The following is a 25,177-nucleotide window of genomic DNA, read 5'->3' on the forward strand; positions in this document are numbered from 1 at the left end:
TTCTAAAAGAAAATATCATAGGCAGTTACAAGTTCTTTTTATAGTAAGGATCCCTAAGAGGAGATTTGGCAACACGGGGTGGGGGGGACGAGATACACGGTCTTTTCTGTGTATGATTTCCGAGGGGGCAGTATCGCTGCCTTGTGCCTGGAGCTTTTCTTTCTCCTAGTTAGTGCACTGACTTCTATTCCCCTAAAAGGTATTTTGGTTGTATTGTGCCCATGTTAGTAATATTTTGAAAGTGAAATCTGCCCTGGAAATTTTTAGATATGAGAAGAGTACAGAGCAGCTTAGTGTGTGTGAGGAGAGGCAGAAACAGCTTTGTCAGCAGTATGACGCCCTTGGGTAAAGCCCACCAGTCATGTACACCACTGTGATACTAAAATTTGTTTTGTATTTATAGAATGTCACGACTTCTTATCCTATGCAGTATCATCCTAACACCTAGGGGTTAGGGTGGTCAAAGGGTGGCTGCATGATCTAATTCCTTGAAAAATTCCTATGAAAAGTTTTATTAAAGTATAATACTTTTATTACTTTGCTCGAAACTACCTGAAAGTTCTAACACTTTCAGGGGACCAAGTCTTTGAGCATCACCTCCGTAATGCACAAGGCACACTCGGATGGATTCCGGCCACAGAAGCAATAATTATTCCAGGGAAAATCAAAGAAGTACTGGCTGAGGGCCTCCCAATCTGCAGCTCCAAAGTGCCACAGTCGACACTTCTTTGGAGGGTCTGCAGGCCATACCGGAGCAATAGATCAGGTTAAGGTACTAAGGTTGTGATCAGAGGAGCCCAACGGAGAGGAAAGATTAACAGTGTAAGGAGAAGGATTAGTTGTAAGGAAGAGGTCAAGTATGTTGGAGCTCTCTCCAAGGCAGTCAGGGATACGGATAGGGTGCTGTACAAGCTGCTCTAGGTCATTAAGGATAGAATAGAAGTAGGCTTGTTCACCAGGTGGATCAGTGAAAGGAGAGAAGAGCCAAAGGTGGTGGTGAACATTGAAATCTCCTGGAATAAAGATTTCAGAGAAAGGAGAAATGGATAGAATGTGTTCCATCATGGAAGTAAGATAGTCAAAGAATTTTTGATAGTCAGTAGAATTAGGGGATAAGTAACAGCACAGATATATTTACTCAGAGAATGACAGGATAACCGAAGCCAGACGGTAGAGAATTCAGAAGAATCAAGTTCAGGAACACGAGAGCAAGATAAGTCGTTGCGTACATATACACAACAGCCACGTTTGGCTTCGAAATGAGTATAGAGAAAGTAAGAGGATTCAGAAAAGGGTTTGCTCTCAGTTGCCTCAGACAGTTGAGCTAAGAGATGGTTCACCTGATGATTCCCCCATCTGACAGTTGTTTTGAGCTGAGAGATGGTTCTCCCGACGATTCCCCCATCTGACAGTTGTTTTGAGCTAAGAGATCGTTCACTCAATAATTACCCTACCCTGAGCTGGAGGTGGGTTGTCTGTCAGTTGTCTGCTGGCTGTCCTCAGCTGCAGGTTGGTTGTCTGTCAGTTGTCTGCTGGTCTCCTCAGCTGCATGTTGGTTGTCTGTCAGTTGCCTGCTGGCTGTCCTCAGCTGCAGCTTGGCTGCCTGTCAGTTGTCTGCTGGCTGTCCTCAGGTGAAGGTTGGTTGTCTATCAATTGTCTGCTGGCTGCCCTGAACTTCAGGCGGGTTGTCTCCGTTTTGTGACTCCCTGTTATTTGAGACAACCAAGATTCCTTAGTCATTCGTTAAAACTGACAAGAGGAGAGATGCATTTATGAAAAGCATCAAGACAACCCCACCAAGACGAAAATATACTGGCGATGTGAACATTTTTATAATGGCTCCAGAGCTCGGGTTTATACGGTTTATGACGCAGAGGAACCCATAATAAATGCCAGGGCAGACGATCACAACCATCCATGCAATTTGTGTAAGAGCTGAAGCTCGAAGGATGGTGAATGCAGCCGTTCAAGATGTGGGAATAATTTCCACAGCGGAAGTTATTGCTGCTGCCATTAAGCCACTGGTTGAGATAACAAGGTTACATTTGCCCTCACTTCAAGGAATTTAGCGTAACTTTCAAAATTGGAGAAAAAAAATCATCAGGAATCCCAGCTCTTCCAGTGTCTCGGAATGGTTTCGAAATTTCGGATTCACATAAATTTCTTGAGGATGGCTTATTGTTCTTGGCTATCGATAGCGATGTTGGCGATTCTGACCGTATCTTAATATTCGCAACAGACGCCACCTTGGATGACCTCGAGAAATCTCGTTCATGGGCTTGTCACGGGATATTCAATTGATCGCCAGACATATGGTGTCAGTTGTTCACTTTACATGCCATTACCGAAGAATTTTGTGTTCCACGTTTGTTTGCCCTGCTTCTAGATAAACAGGAAGTGACTAATAGAAGATTTTTTTCTACACTTTTTGATCTTCGGCCAGGTGCTGAACCTAGTGATTGTATGATGGACTTTGAAAAGGGAATGCAGAATGGTTTCACCTCAGTGCTTCCATCTGCTTCAGTTGTTGGGTGCTCGTTTCATCTAGGTCAGTCATGTTGGCGGAAAGTACAGTATGTGACATTGGTGTGCGAGTGAGATACAATACAGACGTAAATTTCGCACTTAAAATGAAAAGCTTCACTGCAATGGCTTTCTTGCCTGTTGCCGATGTTGTTAATGCATTTGAGAAACTGTCTGATGATGAAGACATCCCCGGCAAATATATTGCATATTTCGAAAATATCTACATTGGAATTACGCAGGGACGAGGTGCTCATCGAAGGGGAGATCAGCCGCCATTTCCCATAAAGATGTGGAATGTTAGAGACCGTGTCATTAGCGACCTACCAAGGACAAACAATGCAGTGGAAGGCTTTCACAACGCTTTGCGCTCATCCATCACATCCACACACCCAAATCTGTGGAAGCTCTGCAAGGCACTCGGTGGAGAAGCCATCATTCAAACAAAGATTGCCCACATTCGAAGAGCTAATGCAATTAAGAGGTGCAAGAAATATCAAACTATAAAAGCACGAATAAAGAATTTGGTATCACGTTACAGTAGTGATGACAAGATAGCTTTTCTGAGGAACATTGCCCATAAGTTACACTCATTTTAAGTTGATACAAATAAAATAACTCATGACGAAGTTATATCTGTTTTAATTCGTGTAACTTATATCTGACTGATGAAGTTAATAAGTACTTTTTAATTGGGTGGATTTTTCATTTCAGTTATTTGGCATGGGTGAAATTGTCATGGAGGAATCTTCGTGGGTGGATTTTACTCGGGTGGAGTTTGCGCAGACCCCTTTTTCCAACCTGAAGACTGACCTCCACCTTACGTAATACTATGAATTTTACTGCGTAGATATAACTTAAAACACCCATATCTACATTACACTGCCTTTTTGGATGGCATGCTTCCTCCAGTATAAGCAATAAATTGGTGGCAGACGAAATAATTTTTAAGTGTATTGGTGGTTAGGTATGCTTCCAAATAAATAAACACATGAATAAGAATTACTGAAAGCCATATATTCATCCTGTCACACAGGTATATCATAAATATTATGGTACGTACAAGCCAAGTCACACGTAGTTTTCCAGATGGTACATTCGTCCGCGGCTTCTGCGTGATATGTCCCAAAGAAGCACGTCCACCACCATACTGGGTCACAGGGTCAGTGCACCGATTGGCGTTGCACCCACCGCCATGCAGAGGATGGCAAGTACAGATGGGGAGTGTGCTAATGCCAGAGGTGAGCTTAACAATACTTAAACCTTTATGTTCAAAAGACATTACTACATTGTACCTAATACTGTACTGTACTATATAATGAATATGATGCGTAAATGGTAGGGTACGCTATTATATAGATGAACGTGGTAAGTGAGTGTGTGAAAAGGGAAGATCTTGAGAGCCGATAACAGTGACTGAGTTGGCTGGATGATGTACTGTATGTATGAAGCAGCACATTACACTTAAGAGTTTGACACCTCCTTTTGAACCTGACAGTCAATGAAATGCTTCTATGTTGCAGGGGAATGTGAAATGTGTCCATTAATAAGAAAACAAAATAAATTTTGAGCAGATGATTAGGCCTGTGAGGTGAAGCCAACACTCCATGGGTTTGAATGATGTGTGAATGACTGAGTGGGCCATTCCACTGTTGTTGAGAGGGCTCCCACTTTCATACATTTTTTTCCGTGTTCCTATACATACAGGAGAGAGGAGCTTCCAGCCATCGTTTAAACATACCTACAATTTACACTCCTTAATCAGACTTAATAAGAGAAATATTCAAAGTCTAGGTCAGTACCATTCATCAAAGAAATAAGGAAATGTCTTGAAACATTTCTTTTTTTGTTTCCCTAATCAGCCACAGCAAGGTTTGGCACTGTCTTTACCATGAGCTCCCTCTCCACATCCAGCATTGAGGAAGTTGCTCAACACGCACCATCCTCACTACGCTTCTTCCAGGTCCGCATTTACAAGGACAGGTAAGAAACTGAGACAAAGGCTAATCATAATTAATGTATAGATGAGGTGAAAAAAAGTTTACAGAATCTAGAACAATGAAAACCGCATGGAAACACAAGACACAATATGGAAAGCTAATATAAACGTCTATCTATGTATTGCCAGACGCCAGAATCCCGTATGGGGTGGCCATTTTTTAAAAGTTAGTTGCTTTACGGGAAGGGGTACTAACCCTCCGCCAACTCACTTGTTGACACAGTGAACACGTATGGGTTGGTTAGATAATTACCACCCAGCGCTGTAAATGGTTTCCTGGCTTACAGGAAACGATTAGGCTTGTCGCTCAATGCAATGACAGCTGAAATGGAAGAAGATTAATAAAAAGTGACAGGAAAGCTGGGAAAAATAGGAACAGAGGAAGGCAGACACAGATAAAGCATGAAAAAAAGTGTAGGAAGAAGTAGGTAGCACTACATCAAGAGAGCAGATGATGGTCGGCACCACCTACCATTATAATATAAAAGTGATATGCAGTATTTCTTGCATTACGCAAGCAGATTGAACTTGATCTCAATATTAATGTGTTGAACTGTATATTCTCTGCATAACACTGTCATACACCGATTAAATGATGCAATAGCACAATACAGTACAGGGAATATGGTAAACATATGAGACAACTGAAGCATAAGATTAGGAAGAAATGTAATTTTACAAACAGTCAGCTCCGAACTACTGAATAATATCTTCTATCATTATACTCCCAAACCAGGGAAGCAAAAGCCAAACCACTACGAAGAACAGAGGCTGCAGGGTTCTCAGCAGTGGTGCTCACAGTCGATGCACCCATAGCTGGCATACGCAGAGAAAACAAGAGGACCAAGTTTACTCTGTCCTCACACTTAAAGTAATGCCAATGCATTTCTTGCACGGCTTTTTTAACACCTTTACAGTAACATATTGCATGTTGCTACTGATATACTGGATTTTATTACTGATATGCCTGGCAACTTATTTCAGCATAAGAACTAATGACCATGTTTACTATCCCATCAGCGTAATGACTTCATGCACGGTTTAACACCTCAACAGTAGTGATGACTTCTATTTTACTCCTACTGCCAAAGTCAATTCAAGTTAATAATAAAATAATATAAATAAAACAATAGGGTACTGTTAATTCACTTCATGCGTGACTTTTTCAGTAAAGTACCTACAGTACACTACAGTGACATCTTGTATTTTATTCTTGTTAGCACCAGGCAATTCAGCTTTGAAGAAACCCTTTCTAGTGTATGACTAAAGCCTAGAGAACTCAGCGTCTAGAATGTGCAGGCAATATCTTACTATATGATTCTAACTTATACATGATGGATTTTTCAAGAATAAAAAAAAAAATACAGTATACCGGTAACAAAAATACAGTACTGTAATAATCCTACTACATTCCCCACTTTGAAATTATTTGAGACACTTGAATGAATGATGGATTAAATTCATAATCAATTTTTCAGTGGGAAATAAGTTAGGATGACGACGAAGATAAAAATTCTTGACAGTGCTATTACTGCACACTATTAATTTATTTCTGTTTCTCTTATTTTCACCACAGGACAGCTAATTTCCCGACAAACAAGGACATTTCAAGCAGGATGACACTTCTGCTGGCGGGTTTGATGTATATGAATATATGAAGAGTTTATTTGCTCCTTCCTTCAACTGGGGAGATGTTGCCTGGCTTAAGAGGTAAGAAGTTCTTACACCTTCCATCCATGTATCCAGTCTAGTACTGCCCCATCAGGAGTGTCGAGGCCCTTGGCTAAGCTGCTCAGTCCATATATTTAAGGCAAGAATGAGTAGCTGCTTGCCTCTTCGTGGCATTATGTGAGCAATAAATGCCAAACTGCCCCTCAGAAGTAGAATCTAATTTATGATATCTGGTTGGGAATGCCAAAATCACTAGATCACCAGGAACAATAAGAAAAATTACATGATGGCAACCAGGCTAATAAACTCCATCACTAAACAGCACAACCGCACAACCTTAAAGTCTTTGTGTGCACAAGAGACTGTTCCAGAAAGGGGAGACCTCTGAAGTGTGACATGAGATGTTCTTACACAAGTCCTCATTACAGACTACCTACATCACTGCCACAACACCATCTACTGTCCAAAATCAGAGATTTTACTGTACATTTTGACTAGACGGGTTTATGAAAAAGAAAAACTGTTCAAAATTAAGGAAAGCTTCATTGAGCTTTGATGGTGTATTGAAGGTGTATTTAGATTCAGATGAGCAGGCAGTTCATATTGTAAGAAACAATAAACTACAGAATAATCGTATAGGCTAGTAAGCTTCCATTTCTCATCACAAAGATGGTTTGCCAGTTTTCTACAATTTACAGTACTAGGTGTATGATAAACTGTAACATTTTGGAACACATCCCTCATTTATTCTGTACTGAATGTTGCCTGTCCTGTATTGTTATATAGTATTAAGTGCACTGTACTCAATAAACCTCACTAGCTAACATTATTTTCCAGGCTAACCAAACTACCCATTATGTTCAAGGGCATACAGTACTAACAGCAGAGGATGCCCTGCTGGGTCTAGAGGCTGGTGCGGCGTATGGGTATCAAACCACGGCGCTCGACAGGGGGATGGTGTGACACCAACAGTAAGTATCTTGTAATAGAAAACTTCACTATACAATACAGAACTTATTTGTTTTTGTAGCATTAAACTTTTATTAGCACATCAGAGCCAGGGACGTCTTGGACTTGGCTCCTCAGTCAAGACATATACAGCAGGAGTAATCAGTCACTCACACAAGTGGTACAGTATTATGAGAAATAATTTGTACAGTAACACCTCGTTAAAATGCACTCCAATTAATACATAAAACCCCACTATATTTAGTTCTGCCTGTTACTGGATACTTACTAACAACATACTTTCTTTTATTAGACTTTGTTCAAGAAAACTAATAATAAAAAATATTACTAATATTGTTATGTCCCTGTCCCACACTGTCATAGGCTCCAACAGCAGTAGTTCAGTACAGGAAGAACGTTGCCCAGTGAGTTGTTCTTCCTATGTTCAGCCTTTCGGTGTATGGTATACAAGATCAGTCCTGGAGTCATAAATAAACACAGGCTCCTTAAGTTCACTGTCTGTATTTTCCAAAATAATTACACATAATGCTTGCCAACTTCACTATTTTCACAAACACCGAAGATACACAAACTTCACCAACTGCAATGACACTTAATGCTTCCCAACAACACTTCACTATTTTCACAAGTACCAAGGATATACAAACTTCACTGACACTGCACTACACTCAAACTGAACTGAAAACCGACTGACCCCGCTCTAGCCTCTTCCCCATCCTTATAATATAAGCTTGCATTGTTCTAGAATGATCTACTGTACATTTCTCCACAGTTCTGGTGTATTGCCAAGGGAGCACGGTTGTAATAGTTACCAACTTGGAGACATCCAAAACATACCAGAGTTTTCTTACATTACATAACACTGTAAATTATTTAGCATACAAACTTAAATAAAATTACCAGTACATAATTTAACCAGCAGTCACTTAAATAAAACATTATTGAGAAAAAAAGCACAAAAATTAATGTACAACTTACGAAATTACTACGCTTACAATAGCAGGCTAACTGGCAACTCTGACTCGTAACAGTAGAATACCAGGAACATTGAGAAACGTCCAGACTACCCAACTAGCAAATGCAGCTTCTCAACACTACCCCCTCCCTAGTCCTTTGTCATTCCGACAAAACTACACAGTATATACAAACAAACCTTAATCCTAATGAAACATCTAATTATACACAAAATAAACCTTCAACTTATCAGGTCTTCTTCATGCCGCTTCCGATGACGGCCTTGCTCCTCCACACAGTCCAATCCTCCTGGAAGGTCTTGGTCCTCTTCCTGATTCTCTTCTTCCCTGAGGAAACTGTCACCATCCTCTTACTTCAGCTCCCTGGTCCTCCTCAACATCCTCGGCTGCAGGAGAGCACGATTCCTTGGAGACTTCCCAGTTGTACTGTTCTGGCCAATGTTACTGCCATAGATGATGCACGTGTACCACCTTTGGGTGAGATTTCCTGCCTCCCTGAATCCGATACGTTACTTCAGATAGGCGGTCCAACACAGTGTAAGGCCTGTCCCATGAGCTCTTCAGCTTCGGTGACTGTCCCTTCTTTCATTGAGGATTGTATAACCAAACTTGGTCATCAGCCTTGAAGCTCACCTCACTTGCCTTGCCATCGTACCTGCACTTCATCACCTCTCCTAAAAACTGGAGGGTTCCTCGCACTTGATGATGTACCTCAGCCAGCCTTTCCTGAAGAAGCTTCACATCATTGGAGGTGTCCGTAGGCAGCTCTTCACCAGGTGGTCTTCCCATTAAAAAGTCAACGGGGAATCATAACTCGTGGCCCAACATCAGTTTTCCAAGTGTGTAGCCAATAGACTCATGGGATGCAGATTGATATGTTAATAACATTGCAGGTAATTTCTGGCCCCATTCTGTTTGTCCCTCTATGCAGTACTTGGCCAGTTCATGTCCTAGGGTCCAGTTGAATTTCTCAATCATCCCATCTGACTTTGGCCTTAGTGGGGTTGTCCTCGTCTTCTTGATCCCCAGTAACTTACAACATTCACAGAACACAGCAAACTCGAAGTTTCTACCCTGGTCTGAATGTTGCTCTTGTGGCATCGCAAAACGACAAAAAAACTGGTCAATCAACACCTTAGCAACAGTCACAGCCTCTTGATTGGAGATAGCTTAAGCTTCTGGTCACTTTGTAAAGTACTCCATGGCGACACATACATACTGGTTTCCTCTTTCAGTAAGTGGCAGCGGTCCAGCAATGTCCACTGTAACTCTTCCCATTGGTGCACCCACCTGGTACAGCTGGAGAGAGGCGCAACCACATTTCTTGGATCCCTTCTTGGCGCAACATATATCACAGGCCCGACACTGCTCTTCAATATCCTGAAGCATGCCAATCCAGTAGATCCTATCGCAGCCGACTTAAGAGTTTTCTTCACTCCCAGGTTCCCACTAGCAATCTGGTTATGAGACTCATCCAAGATCCACAACCACATTTTCTCCAGAACCACCAGTTGCCAATACTTGCTGAGGCCATTGGGTGTCCCCCACTGATGCTCCAGTAGTCCGTTGTTCAAACGAAGAAGGTCCCACTGACTCCAGTAGCTCTTGGTCACAGGGCTTAACCTGGAAACTTCTTCCCAAGATGGTCGCACTATACTCTGTTGCAGTAACTCTAGCACTGGTTGTTAATTTGCATCCTCTTCAGGTCTTCTTCATCTAACGCTAGCCCTGTCACTGTAGTATGGCTGCATTTCTTGTTATGATTTTTTTTTACTACACTGCCAGCATTGTGGGTCACAAGGCCGACAGCTCAGGCTGTCAACATTGCCTGTCGGCTGTGACAGGATCTACTGGATTGGCATGCGTCAGGATGTTGAAGAGTGGATGGTGCTGTACCTCATAGTTGTGTTGGTGCAGCTTCCTGAGCCAGTGTGCCAGTTGTTCTTCTGCATTTTTTAATGTCTTCAGCCACTTCAGTGCCGCATGGTCTGTCCTGATGATGAGGTAGGACCTATACAAGTAGGGATGGAAGGAATCAAGCTCGTCATCACTGCCAAGAGTTCCTTACGGGTCGCACAGTAGTTCCGTTCCTGTGGGCTGACCTTGCTGTAATACGCCACCACATACTCCTTGTCATCCTTCTTCTGTAACAGGACTCCACCAATACCATGGTCACTAGCGTCACAGTCCAAGATAAATGGCTGATCCTGGTCTGGGTACGGCAAGACTAGAGCTTGCCAGTGCATGCTTGAGTTCATCAAAGGCCTTCTGAGTCTCTGCTGTCCATGCAAACTTCTGCCTTTTCCCCAACAGCTTGTGCAGAGGTGCGGCTATCGTTGCAAAGTCCTCGACAAAACGCCGGTAGGAGGTACAGAGGCCAAGGAAACTCTGTAGCTCTTTCACACAAGTTGGAAATGGCCAGTTTTTCACAGCTGCCACTTTCTGTGGGTCAGTACGGACGCCGCTCTCGTCTACAATATGTCCAAAGTACTTCACTTCCTTCTAAAACAGGTAGCACTTCTTGGGGTTCAGCTTGAGGTGTGCTGCGTGGATCCTGTTGAACACCTCCGACAGCCTCTACAGTTCCAGGTTGAACGTCCGTCCAAACACAATTACATCGTCCAGACAGATGAGAGCTGTCTGCAAGTGCAGGCCTTCAAGTACGCATTCCATGCGATGCTCAAAAGTAGCTTGGGCATTGCATAGGCCAAATGGCATCACTTTAAACTGCCATAAACCCCACCCATATGAAAAGGCTGTCTTCTTGTTCTTCTTGTCCTCTGCAACCTTGACCTGATGATATCCTGCCTTCATGTCTAGGGTGGAGAACCACTTGGCACCTGACAGAGCATCCACAGTGTCATCAATTCTTGGCAACGGGTATGTGTCCTTCACTTTCACCTCATTCAGGGCTCGATAATCTATGCAGCACCTTGCTGAGCCATCCTTCTTCCTTACAGGAACCACTTCTGATGGCCAAAGACTGCTGGACTTTTCTATCACTCCTTGACTTTGGAGATTCTCCATCGCCTTCTCCAATTCTTGCCGCTGGTCTGGCGCCATCCTCTGTGCTGGTTTATTTGTTGATGCCTATACAATGCTTCACCAGATCAGTGCATCCCAGGTCTAGGTCTCTGGTTGAGACAACATCAGCAATCTTTATCAGCAGCTTTCTCAACTTCAGGACTTGTGAGCCATCCAGGCGTTGACAACTCCTTGAAAAGAGGTCTTGTAAGTGGTCTGACAGGTACCCATCATCCTTGACTACGCTCCTTTTACAGGCTTTCCTCTGATGCCACTCAGAGTCCACCGCCTGGCACAGTCCCAAAATTTCTCCCTCGTTGATCTTCTGTGGCTCACAGGAGAAATTGGCCACCACAACTGGTACTTCACCTGCACCTGTTTCCACCAAAGTTCTCCCCATCATCACTCTGGCCTTTGTCTTGCACCGTGCATCAGGCTCCTCTACACAAAGACAGCTGTCAAAAGAGCCACTCACCTTGCACTGCAGCAATGATTCTGATTTTGAGGGTATAACTGTAGTGTGGAGCACCCTCACCTCATCACCAGAACTGGTACGTCTCACTGCTGTGACAAGAACCGACTTTCCTCGAACCTTCAACTTCATGGAGCAGAAGTCCAGCTCACATCCCATGGACATCAGATAGTCCAGACCAAGAAGGCAAGGATCCTCCATCTCGGCTACATAGACTGGAAGCGTGGCCTCTTGCCCTGCCACTTCAATCCGGACATCCAAGGGTCCCCTCAATTCTGCACGGTGCCCAGTTATGCCACACAATTGTTCTGATGAGTCAGGCAGATACCGATGATGTAACACATCAGGCCTCACAAAAGTCTGCTCTGAGGCCGAATCCATCACCAGGGAACACATTTTTCCGTCTATTCTTCCGTCTACTTGCATACTGTCGATTACAGTTCTCTTGCATTTTCTTGGTGGTGGGGCTACTTAGGAAAAGCCAGCTTGTGGTTGCCCCTTTACGCCAGCCTCCACTAGTTTTCTGTTTCTTTCTGGTCTTCTGGAACCTTCTTATTATCCTCTTCACTCAGAAGTGAAGTGCCCCACCTCACTACATGTCCAACATCCCTTTGGTACACTTGTAGATTTCCTTGCACTGCTCTGTTCTTGCTCCTTCTTCCATTTGTAACAATAGGCCTACTTGTGTCCCAGCTTCCCACAGAACCAGCAACTTCCTCTTGTCTTCTCCTGTTCCCTCTTCCACTTGTAGCAGTCCTCTTTTCTATGTCCTGGCTTTTCACAGTACCAGCAACTTCACTTCCTTCAAATGTTTCCACTTCACGAACCTACCCCTTTCTTGCCTTGAATCCTGCACTACGATCTGCTTGAAAGGTGGATGTACAGTGAACAACAGTAGTCGTGTCGCGGTTTTTTCCGAAGATTAAATGTAACTCGTGAAACATTATGAACCGTCCGTATGACAGACGGCGGAATGTATCAGACGCTTAGTCCGTTAGCTTATGTTTTCACCAAATTTCACTACACGATTATTGTTGCTTACTGTACTGGATCTGACGTAGGATTCAAATTCTAGAGCCCTGGCAAGTGCTTCTTGCATGCTTCTGAGTTGTGCCTGCTTCACTTGCACTTTCAACTCTGCATGATCAAGAGCATCGATGAACTGGTCCCTCGTAAGAATAGTGAACAGGTTAGGTGCTGCCCCAGGGTACGCCTTGTATGCCATACTCTCCAGGTCATGAGCAAGCTGCTGTAGGTATTCTCCTTGAGGCCGCACACGGCTCCAAAATCTTGCTCTGTAAACCTCAGTCTGGTACATGCTCCCATATCTGCGGTCCAGCACTTCCACTAAGGATTGATAACTGTTCCTCTCCTCTACTGACATCTGGCCCAGATTTTCCATTGCAGCACTCTTAAGGCTAGTAGCAAGCTGCACTGCCATCTGCCTATCATCCCAACTATTCTGATCAGCAAGTAAGTTGTAGTGTGATGTGCAAGGATGGAAGTTTACGGTAGAGGGTGAAGTGCTTGACAGGGCTCAACTAGTCCATTGGCTGGGAGGGTTTTCGTGTGCATAAAATGTTCCCGAATTTTCTGTTGACATTCACAGACTAAAACAATTTAGCATAAAAGGTAGGATAGCCACTCTGAATCATGGTAATAAAGGATAAAATAGCATAGTAAGTTTTGTATTCATAGCTAAAATAGTTATATATAAAGGGCATGAAAATGGGTCATTATCTGCTAGAGAAAACGAAGACGTAAAATAGACCGGGAACTGTAATATATTTAAAAAAAAAATCGAAAATATAAATTTAAGTTCACCAAGGATCTTTATTTTCATATATCTTGAAACTCTTGTAGAAAAGTTAATATGGATTGATCATGAAGGAGCTTAGTTCTTACAAACGATTCAAAAACTGTTATTTGCATTTGCTGCCTTTAATTCAACAAACCACCTATGCTAGTGTTCATTTTATCTGGATGACATGCGGAAGCTAAGTGAATCTACTCCACAAATTCATATGGCCTTTGAGAAAAGAAAGTTTGCAGTCAAACATACAAAAGGACATTTTAAAGCTGTTGGAGCAGACATGGCTTTGGAACAAACTATCAACAAATCCCAAAAAAGTAGCTCTGGAATAATTGGTTGCTCTTGTAAAAAAGAGAGAAAAAAAAAGGTTGCCAAATGGGAATTGATTTACCATGAAATGCAGGCAATTTGTAACGTACAAAGAGAACTAAGTGGTTTTAAAACAAATAGCTATGTAATCACAGTTAACCATGAATTCAGTAATTCAGAGACAGCAATGGGAGAGAGAAATGTCCAGGCTATTCTGACATTCATTGCAACAAATGAAAATCCTTTTGCATCAGCTGTAGAGCCAAAGCTTCAAAATATTATTATCATAAAAGTCATGCCAGAAGATATCCGTAATCAGCTCTTAGGAGTGATTGACACTGGGCGTGCAGATATATGTGAAGCTTCGAAAAGAGCGTCTTGTTGAGAAGTCGATCAGAATCAGTGAACCTATCCTCAGAACTAATCTGAGAACATTCCAGAGTACACACATAAACCAATGAAATGTGGAAAAGGTTCCGGAAAGTTGTCTAAAACAAAAGATAAGTGGTAAGCAACGTGTCATAGAAGTTGCTCGAGCTAGGGGTATCACAATGGAGGAGTTATTGCATTATGACTTAACATCCTCATATCTTTTTAATAGTGTGAGTATGATGAAGAAATCTGCAATAAGTTTTCTTATCAATGAACTAAAAGAAAAGCTTCCTGAGAAGAATATCCAAACCTCACAGACAAAGGATTTCTTACATACATCATATACAGTGGACATGATGGCTACTGTACGGAAGATGAAAACAAAACATCTCAGCACTTTTGGAGACTTCTGTGACGCTGCATTGAACTAAGTCAATATGTCTGCCAAGTATGCCAACAAAACTGATTTTGTCTCTGACCCATACATTGATATGTCAATCAAAGATTCTGAAAGGAGAAGATGTCAGATCACTTCTCCCACTGAACTAATGTAATAAATGAAATAAAACTCAACAAATTACTGTACTCACTGCCCTGGCCGAGATTCGATCTTAGGTTCCTGCACTTCATCCCGTGCACGTTACCATTGAACCAGAAAGGATCTCCACTTTATCTCCAGGCAATACTGGCTTTTATACACCTCATTACATCCCATTTTTTTTCCCCTTTGTGATTAATTTGGTGAGTTTCGAACATACAAGATAACGTAACATCGGAGGTCACCTCGGGGAGGCTGCGGACCAAACTGGATAGCCCATCCCTGGGATGTAAGGACAGGGACGTTGTCAGCTAACCAAGGAACAACATAAAATTGCCTACCAAACCCTGCCTCACATCCCACACCACTGCCAACCAATGTAATAACCGAAATGGAACTTAACAAATTAACCACTGCCCCGGCCAGGAATTGATCTCAAGCCCCCACGCGTCATATGCGCGCACGTTACCACTAAGCCAGAGAGGATCCCTGCTTTGCCTCTAGGCAACGTGGGCTTTTATACACCCCATTACACTGAGTAAGATCAAAGAAGAGACGTCATTACCATTAGAAACTGACAAATTCTGGGGCTCCAACAAAAACAAAGAAAATATTCAGTGTTTACCTCATGAACAGGCTGTAACTACAGCTAATGAAAAATTTCCATCTGTGTGCTTGGTAGTAAGTTACATTTCAGGTGAGAGGGCAGTGCTTTGCCAAGGTGTGTTTGAAGGCTCTTCAACAGTTATCCCTGGGCTAAATGTTGACATTGAAGAAGCTGATCAATGTATAATTCCTCATGTGATTCTTTCTGTTCAGAAGGGAACCTCCAGGATCATAGTTTTGTCCCCTGATGATGTTTTTGTAATGTTAATGTACTACTGGGATGAGTTTAAATCTTCTGGGCTTTCAGAGCTTTGGGTAAAGAGGGGTCATGGTGACTCAATAAGCTATATTCCTACTGTATATACGTTTTGGCTTCTGTTGTAGGACTAGACCTCAGTAAAGTATTGCCTACTCTTCATACTTTAACAGGTTGTGATTACATAAGTAAAGTGGGAACTAAATGTTCAGCACTGACAGCACAACGGGACTACTTCTTGAAGGGTTTTGGACTAAGCACTGATGATTCCAACCTTGAAAAGGTGATCGAAATGAGTGAGGAATACCTTACACAGGTGCTGAAAAATGGAACCAAATGCAAAATTATGAATCAACTAAAAAATCATATGTACCATCATAGTAAAGGGCTGGATATAGAGGAGCTACCTCCAACTAGCAGTGACATAAGATATCATATTTTGAGAGCAAATTATGCAACTTGTCAGATGGTCTCTCTTCTATCTAGTCAACCACAGTCATTAGATCCCACTCATTTGGATTTGAGGAGGTTGATGAACTCTTAATGCCAGTAGTAGGGATCAGACCTTTGGCGAAAGAGTATGCTATGTGTTGCAATTGTCTAAAATGTGTAAATATTAGGTGCACCTGTAGAAGGAAGGAGAAACAATGTTGTAAGTTTTGCAAATGTCAAAAGGAAAAGCTTGATTCTGGCACAAGTGGTAGTAATCCAATGGGGTGTATGTAAAATTTAGATGTCTTACTTAGACAGGTATGATGAAAGATTATATTATTTCCTTTACAAAGAGATTCGTTACGTCTGTCAATGAAGTTAGAAAATTTTGTTCATAAAACCCACACTGACAGAGGAGAAATATATTATCCAGACAGTTTCACTGAACAGTGTCACCCTTCTCAGTGGTGAAGAGGTGAGAAATTAGTTATGAAACAAAATCTCTTGAATGGACAGATGTCATTACCATACAATGGACGATTGAATTGTTATTATTATTATTATTATTATTTTTTGTTAACTGAGGTGTGTTTACCTTACTTTTTTAAAGGGAATGATTACATTATAGTTAAAGATGATTAAAAGGAATATATAGTACCTGCATGATAAACTAGCATGTGAACTACAGTACTTAGCAACATAGAAGTCCGTCCTTCTTTGCATGTTATACTGGCATGTGAACTACATAGCTACATGAAGTCCGTTCTTCTTCTTTTTTTTTTTTCCTGATACTGTTATTTAAATGCCATAAGTAAGTCTTCTAAGTATTCACATAATGATTTTGCATTTGCAGTGGCCAGGGGAAAATTGAATTTACAAATGATGTTGCCAAAGAAATGAAGAAATAATATATATCTTTCCTTATTTGGAGTGATGGTGCCTTATATATAAGTAGCATTTTAATTAAATATGATTACATATACATGGAATATTTAGCACCTGCATGTGATATTAGCATGTGAACTGTTCATATAAAGTGCAGTCTTCTTTTTGTTTTTGTTTTTTTTCTGATTATAGGTATTGAAATGCCATATAAGTACGGTAAGTCTTCTATTATTATTATTATTATTATTATTTTTTTTTTATCCTACAGGGGTAAGAAATTTGGTGACGCGAATAAGCTCATTTTCTGACTTATTGCCAGTGTAACAAAAGTCTACCTCAATTTTCTGTAATGTTTAATGGTATAATTTATTAATGTGAAAAGCAACTTAGGGCACATTTCATGCACACAACTCTCCATATACAGTACAGCCAAAGGACTAAACAGGGAAGAAAGGTTGCTGGTTCCTTGAAAGCAGTGATGAGAAACAGGGAAGTGAGCATGGAAGTGAAAAAGTATATATTGTGATACCAACTCTAACGTATGGGAGTGAAGCTTGGACCTTGTTGGAGAGACAGAAGTTAAGAGTGAGAGCAGTGGAAATGAGTTATTTGAGAGAAGCATGTGGAGTCACATGGAGTGACAGACTGACAAATGAGGAAGTGAAGGAGCATTGTGGTGTGGATGTGAATGTGATAGGAAGCGTTAGGAGAAACACACTGAGGTGGTTTGGCCATGTAGAGAGCATGGAGAGTGAGAGACTGACGAGGAGAGTGTATGTTAGTGAGGTGGAGGAGGGGGAGAGGGAAGGGGAGGCCAAGGATGAGATGGAGGGATGGAGTGGAGAGGTATATGAGAGAGGGGGGTGTAAGCTGGGAGCAAGGCAGTGAAATGGTGGGGAATAGGACGACATGGAGGCGATTTGTTTGTGGCCACACCTTACGGGATTAATGCATCTGGCAATAGATAGATAGATACTCAGACTGTGCACGGTAAGCTTCCTAAGATACTCCAGCATCAGATTCCTGAGATTTCTTCTTAATTGGACCCCCATTATATATCCATGCACTTCAGTGGTTTGGGGCCTAAAAACTGGGGCATCATAATTAAGTCGAGAACTTAAAACCTCTGCATTCTGATTATTCAACCCTGTACTGCTACCTTTAGATGCTTGGGATCCGTCAAAATTAACAATACACTGTCCCTTCTTTTCAATAGCTCGCTGTTCACTAACCTGAGGCTCAGCCGTGCAATATTCGTCTACAACCTCAATTTTCTCACTAATTATCTTCACATGATCGACTACATGCTTCAACTGGTTATCCACATGCTGTCTGCACTCTGTCACTATTTCCTTAATAATTGACTTCAATTGTTCGCCTACATGCTGTTTGTACTCTGTCACATTATTGCTTACCTCATATTTCTGCTACCGCAGCTCAACATATACTTCCTCTTTCAATTGTTCCTGTACTTCCTTCATTTCCTCCATGAAAGCATCTAGCTGTTCTTGCATCCTCAATTGTAGTTCCCTCTGTTGCTCCTGTAATGCCTCTTGAAGTCGTTCATATTGTTCTTCGCATTATGCCTCCAACTGTTCTTTGAGTTCTTTCTGTCCTTTATTCTGTGCCTGTAGTCTTTCATTCTGTGCTTGTAGCTGGAGACTTTGTGCTTGTAATTGGACATTTTGTGCTTGTAATTGTTCTTTAAGTTCTTTCTGTCTTTCATTCTGAGCTTGTAATAGCTTCATGATTGATGCCAGACATGCCTCTTCTTGCCTAGCTTGGCCTCTGGTCTGTACAGTTCTGCTTCCATGTCGAAGGTTACACTCGCTGCAGCACTTAAATTATCCATATTCCTGACACCAGTGTTATGTCCCCGTCCCACACTGCCATATGCTACAACAGCAGTAGTTCAGTATAGGAAGGATGTTGCCAAGTGAGTTGTTCTTCCTATGGTCTGCCTTTCGGTGCACTGTACACAAAATCAGTCCAGGCATCGTAAATAAACACTGGCTTCTTAAGTTCACTGTCTATATTTTCCAAAATAATTACACATAATGCTTGCCAACTTCACTATTTTCACAAACACCGAAGATACACAAACTTCACCAACTGCAATGACACTTAATGCTTCCCAACAACACTTCACTATTTTTACAAGTACCAAGGATGAGGTGGAGGGATGGAGTTGAGAGGTATATGAGGGAGGAGGGGGTGAGTTGGGAGAGGGTGGTCAAATGGTGGGAGACAGAGCGACTTGGAGGCGTTTTGTCTGCGGCCACCCTTTGCGGGATTAGGGCGTCGGGCTAGAGATAGATAGATAGACCAAGGATATACAAACTTCATTGACACTGCACTACACTCAGACTGAACTGAAAACCGACTGACCCTGCTCTAGTCTCTTCCCCATCCTTATATAAACTTGCATTGTTCTAGAATGATGTATATTTCTCCACAGTTCTGGTGTATTCCCGAGGGAGCACGGTTGCAACAGTTACCAACTCGGAGACATCCAAAACATACCAGAGTTTTCTTACATTACATAACACTGTAAATTATTTAGCAAACAAATTAAAGTACCGATACATAATTTAACAAGCAATCACATAAATAAAACATTATTGAGAAAAAGAGCACAAAAATTAATGTACAACTTACATGTAACCACACTCACAATAGCAGGCTAACTGGCAACTCTGACTCTATCTATCTATCTATCTATTGCCAGACGCCTCAATCCCGTTTGGGGTGACCACAAACAAATCGCCTCCAAGTCGCCCTGTCCCCCGCCATTTCACTGCCCTGCTCCCAACTCATCCCCCCCCTCTCTCATATACCTCTCCACTCCATCCCTCCATTTCATCCTCGGCCTCCCCCTCCCTCTTCCCCCCTCCACCTCACTCACATACACTCTTTTCGTCAGTCTTTCACCCTCCATCCTCCATCCTCTCCACATGACTCGTAACGGTAAAATACCAGAAACGTAAAGAAATGTCCAGACTACCTAACTAGCAAATCCCACTTCTTCATAGAGTTCAGTCGTGCTAATTTCAGTTTTACACATATTATGCTTCATTGATATTCATGTATTTCTTTCTGCATTATCAACTTTGCTGTTCTTAACTGAAACACTAGCTAGTATGGTAGAACTAACATTGAAAATTCATATCTACTGATAATTCACCATGAAAGAATTGCAAAACATGAAGTAGCTGCACTGTGTGGAAATTTACCATTTGAATCTGAATGACGTCCTTTTCATTTAAGTCTAGTTGCTGTCTGATGATTTTATTCAACCTGGGAAAGACCGTATAATGAAGAGGTTTATTAAGGCTATTTCTAACCTGGCTAGTTTTTAAAATCTATGAAAAGCCAAATAAAACTATCGGAAGGCAAGAATATGATGAAAAAGACATCTGAAATCATTAAATATCTTCCCAAATCAGATAGAAGCCCTGCCTGAAATAGTCAAGGCTGTGGATGGTCGGTGTGAGGTGTATGTTGACGGGGGATTTTCTTCAGGCACACACATCTTTAAAGCTCTTGCCCTTGGTGCTCAAATGGTACGTACTGCACGGTTCTCTCTCTCTCTCTCTCTCTCTCTCTTTTGAAATAAATAATTCTTCATCATCATCCTAACTTACTCCCACCTAAAAAATGAGGTGAGATGCAAACCAACAAATACTAGAGGGACAGTCGGAGATCGCATACCTCCGCCAATGTCGGATCCAGATCCGCCCCCAAATTTTAAGAACTCTTTCTTGGCCTATGGCCCACCCGTCCACACAGTTTCATTGAAATTAATTGAGAACTTTTTGAGATACTGTTCCGTAGGATCAGGATCCTCCCCTAAATTTAATCAATTGTTTCTTGGCCCATGGACCATCCTTCCAAAAACTTTCATTGAAATTCATTGGAGATATGGTGTGAACAAACAAACAAAAAATTCCGAACCACAGCCAAAATCTAATCGATTGTTCATTGGGCCATACCCAAACCCTCCAAAAATTTTCAGCAAAATCCTTTCACAACTTTTTGGGTAATCCTGCTAACAGACAGACAGAGAAACAAACAAATGCGGGATAAAACTTACAGACTGACAAGACAAAATAAAAGGACGGTGGCTAACAAGGACATAACAAAGACAAGTACAAAGACAAACACACAGATATAACACAAACAGACCAAATCACAATCGCAGACATCCAGCAAACAGTGAAGTAGTGATACAACCCAAGAAAGTGGACACAAACACATGAAAACAGACACACAAACAGTCGGAGAGCCAGAAAACACACATCCAGTTCTGCAAAGGAAAAAAAAAAAAACTTCCTGAGTAGTGACATGATTTCCACCAGGACAGTGATTTACAGCCGTCATGTAGGTGGCGATAGTGAGGCAGATAGACACAAATAGATAAATAACAGACAACAGACAGAACAAAACACGCTGACAGAAAACGAGCAGAAACAGATCAAACACATGGACATATTTTAAGCACACAAATGAAAAATTAAGAAAAAAATAGACAAGAAACACACAAGCTGATAAACAGGCTAAAAACACCGATGAACAAATCAACAAACTTTCCTCTATATAATGACTATGCAAAGCTATCCTCTTACGTTAAGCTATTGACCCTGGGGAAGTCTTATTTACTTTATTCTCGCCTCTTGACGATTATGTGCAGCATAGGATAAACTTTCGAACTGGAGGGTTAGATTAAGCATTAACGCGTTCATTAGAATACTGGTATATTTCAAGACAAGCAAAATCGTGTGGCATCAGGGAGAAGGAACTAACGACATCACCCAGACTGAAGGTGGTATAGCTGGTTTGTTTTTATCTGACGGAACTAACTCGCTCCTATAAATTATATTCTGTGTTGTAGTTACATGAAATTATGTGAGTCTTCTCCCTGGCTAGTTCTTGAATCCGCGCTCCAATCTGATTACAACTACTCATCAATTGGACGGAAAGGAGTTAAGGATATCTCAGATGAAACCAAACCGTCCAAGTAAATGTTTGGAAATACACCTAACTAATTAACATGGAAATTAATATGCTTCTTATTGGACATCCGCAGTTCTAAGCACTTTCTTCTCCATAAGCATCAGTCAATTGCTTTTTTTATGCACTTAGTAATAAAGAAAAAAATTGGGAGAATCTGCAGCTCCCATCTCCGTCTTTTATTATGTCCACTTAAAAATGTAACTCAACCTAACCCAACCCAACCGAGCCCAACCTAAACTAACCAGACCTGACCTAACCTAACCAAATTTTTAAGGTGGATGCGATAACGGACAGAGTTTGGAACTGGACAATACACCCCCTCCTTTTTACAAAGTCCAAAAACGTGCAGTTGCGACGGATGTGTGTATGAAAAAAAAAAAAAAAAGGCTTCATATTGCACAGACTAAATGTTGAGTCTACATTAGTTGGATGTAATTCCGAAATAATACCATCAGCGATAATAATAAGGTACCCAGCCTGACGCAGTTATCGCAGCGGATACAGATGTCGTCAGTGAGGCTGGGGCAGGAGGCTGGAAAATGGGTACAGTCAGGGCAACTTGCCTCTGTAAAAGGGTGGGAGGAGGGGAGAGAAAGTGGGGAGAGGTCGGGGATGGTGAAGAAAGTGGAGAGAGGTTGGGATGGAGGGAGAGAGAAAGTGGAAAAGAGTCGGGGAGGAAGAAGAGAGGTGGGGAGAAGGAAGAAAAAGAGTGCAGAGAAGTTGAAGAGAAGGAAGGAAAAGAACGAAATGGAATATGTATTACAAAATCACTAATGGTATAAATTACAGCTTTAATCAGGTGAAGAAAACGTCTACTAATAAACTTCAGGTTAAAAAAGCACATAAACAAGCTCAGTATACTGTACCGTAAATGAAGCTGTGTCTAGAGCGAAATAATAATGCTAAGCGAAGGAAGAACATTGTTTCTTCGTTTTCACCAGAAATAATAATTCAAAGGAGATGAAAAGGAAGTTCCACAATTAATATACTGAGAGTGACAAAGAAAAAGAAAACACGAAGATATGCTTAAATTCCTTTGGATAATCAATGAATCACGTGTAGCCCAGTGATTTATTTGCAAATATAATCACTACACAAAAGTGAGTGAGAAGCCAGTAGTTCTTCATTGTAAGTTCTTTAATCGAATTACCAGTTTTTAGTATTGAAAAAAAAGAAAAAAGAAACAAACTACATTACATACCAAACAGCAAACGGAGACTGGACAACCCGTGCCATGGACATGCTTTTATCACCCACAGATAACAATACTGTTAACTCCCCAAATTTAGCTAGTTAATCCCAACAATACTTGTACATCCACATAACACTCCCATCCATTACTGGTATATTTTTTATCAGCGTAAAACACAGTAGCACTGTATTGTACCATCCATCACTGATAGATATGCAAGAATCAAATATCTCTGAATCCGTCATAGCCTACTCGTATTTCGAAACCAAACGTCATTCGAATGAAATGAACATTACGTTAGAGTACGTAGTTCAACATCGAGATACGCCGATTTCTAAGTATACATTTAATCCCTATGAACTAATACAATCATTTCGACTTGGAAAATGGTGTACTATTATGTCACTGTTAGATCCTGAACAATCATCAGGACATCCAAATTAAGGCTCAGTTATCACTAGAATTTCTATATATAAAACCTTTAAGTATTTCAGAAATTTCATTGAGACACTGAAACTTGACTATAGAAACCTTGGAATGGTATCGGAGTATCAACATATCAATCTATGCATTATTAGATTGTTAATATCCAACTTCCAGCATTACTAGTTTACCAGTATTTCCATTTGCTTTAACGTTTTTCACTATGACGAGTCCCTCATGAACTTCGTATGATAGTCTGGCGGCGGAAAAGACAAATTCCAGCACGTTTCAGCAGACTGCGTGAGACAACTCAGCCACAGAAAACACACACAAAAAAATAGTTTACAATCGTCAGGCAAGTCACAAATAAACCACAGTGGTAGAAGTTGTTCGGTCTCAGTTCCCTAAAGGATCTCCACTTACCCGACCATCATACCCACTGCCACTACGATGAGAAGTTTGGAGAACATCCTCCTCTTCTCACGGTTCACAACGCATTGACGGGCTGTGCAGCTGTGCACAGCGTGACAACAGTACTCAGTAGGCTACAGAGCGTGTATGTTAACCTTGTATGGCGGAAGTGGACCACGCCCCCTAACAGTAGGCAGAGCCACGATTGGGTGCACCTCGAGGAGCCACGAACGCTAAATCTGCGTCACCTATTTTTTCAGGCTCTGCTGTTTTTATCATGAACCCCTTCAACATGATTTATCCCCGTGGCAGAAGAGAGAGAGAGAGAGAGAGAGAGAGAGAGAGAGAGAGAGAGAGAGAGAGAGAGAGAGAGAGAGAGAGAGAGAGAGAGAGAGAGAGAGAGAGAGAGAGAGAGAGAGACGTCTACATCTCGAGGGGTTCCAGTGGATTTTTGTTTTTTTATCCGACTTGCAAAACTTGAGACTAAAGACAATTGATGGGCTCCACAGATACCGTCGAAAATGCCACTGTGAGTATTAGCAACTCTAAACCTTGGGAACATTCATAGCTAAACGTCACTTTAGGCTAGGCAGGAAATCCAGGGCCCAGACGATAAGTATGCAAAAAAGTAAACTCGTCTAGGAATACTCTTCAAGGTGATGCTGTGGCCATGCGGTAGGGAAAAAAAAAATCAATAGGTAATTCCAACAATACTGAAGATTCCATACATCAGAATTAACTAGGCAAATCCATTTCCAGACTATCCATCTGCCTGGCTGTCTTTATGTCTATTATCTGTCTGTTTGTCTGTATCTATGAAATTAAAAGTCAAGATTATGTGGTTCATCTCACACGCAGCCAACAGTTGCAGACCAGACTAAAGAAAAATATCTCAAAAGAATTCAGCTGTATAATGCTTAATGTTATGTCATGAATCTCTTAAACACGAACAAACATCAGTAATAACAAAACTGAAAAATGAATCCTTGCAAAAATTACAGAGACAGAAAACAAAAATTTCCAAACCCAATCAGTCACTCTGCTGATCCTAAAAGTTATCATGAGGGGAAAAAAAAAAAAATCTATCGTTTCAGCCCTGTTCCCATAATCGTATATGAATGGTGGGTCATGGCCTCACAACAGCCGTTTGATAAATATGTTTCCGATTTTACTGCTGAACGAAGAGGAACAAGGGGAAAGAAGCTGAGTCCGGCAGTTCGACCGGAACGAGAATCGAACTCGGGTTCTTCGTTTCTAGCTGGATATGCTAACCAGAGCATTACCGCTTCCCCCTG

At 41.5% G+C, this 25,177-nt stretch overlaps 1 pseudogene; it reads left to right on the plus strand.

Moving 5' to 3' along the window:
• Positions 1-2,648: 2,648 nt before the first annotated feature.
• LOC145396538 (2-Hydroxyacid oxidase 1-like) lies at positions 2,649-24,803 on the plus strand (annotated as a pseudogene).
• Positions 24,804-25,177: the final 374 nt, after the last annotated feature.

Source organism: Coenobita brevimanus, chromosome 4, assembly GCF_032717465.1.
Source record: "Coenobita brevimanus isolate Jiangsu-jjx chromosome 4, ASM3271746v2, whole genome shotgun sequence".
Classification (NCBI taxonomy): domain Eukaryota; kingdom Metazoa; phylum Arthropoda; class Malacostraca; order Decapoda; family Coenobitidae; genus Coenobita; species Coenobita brevimanus.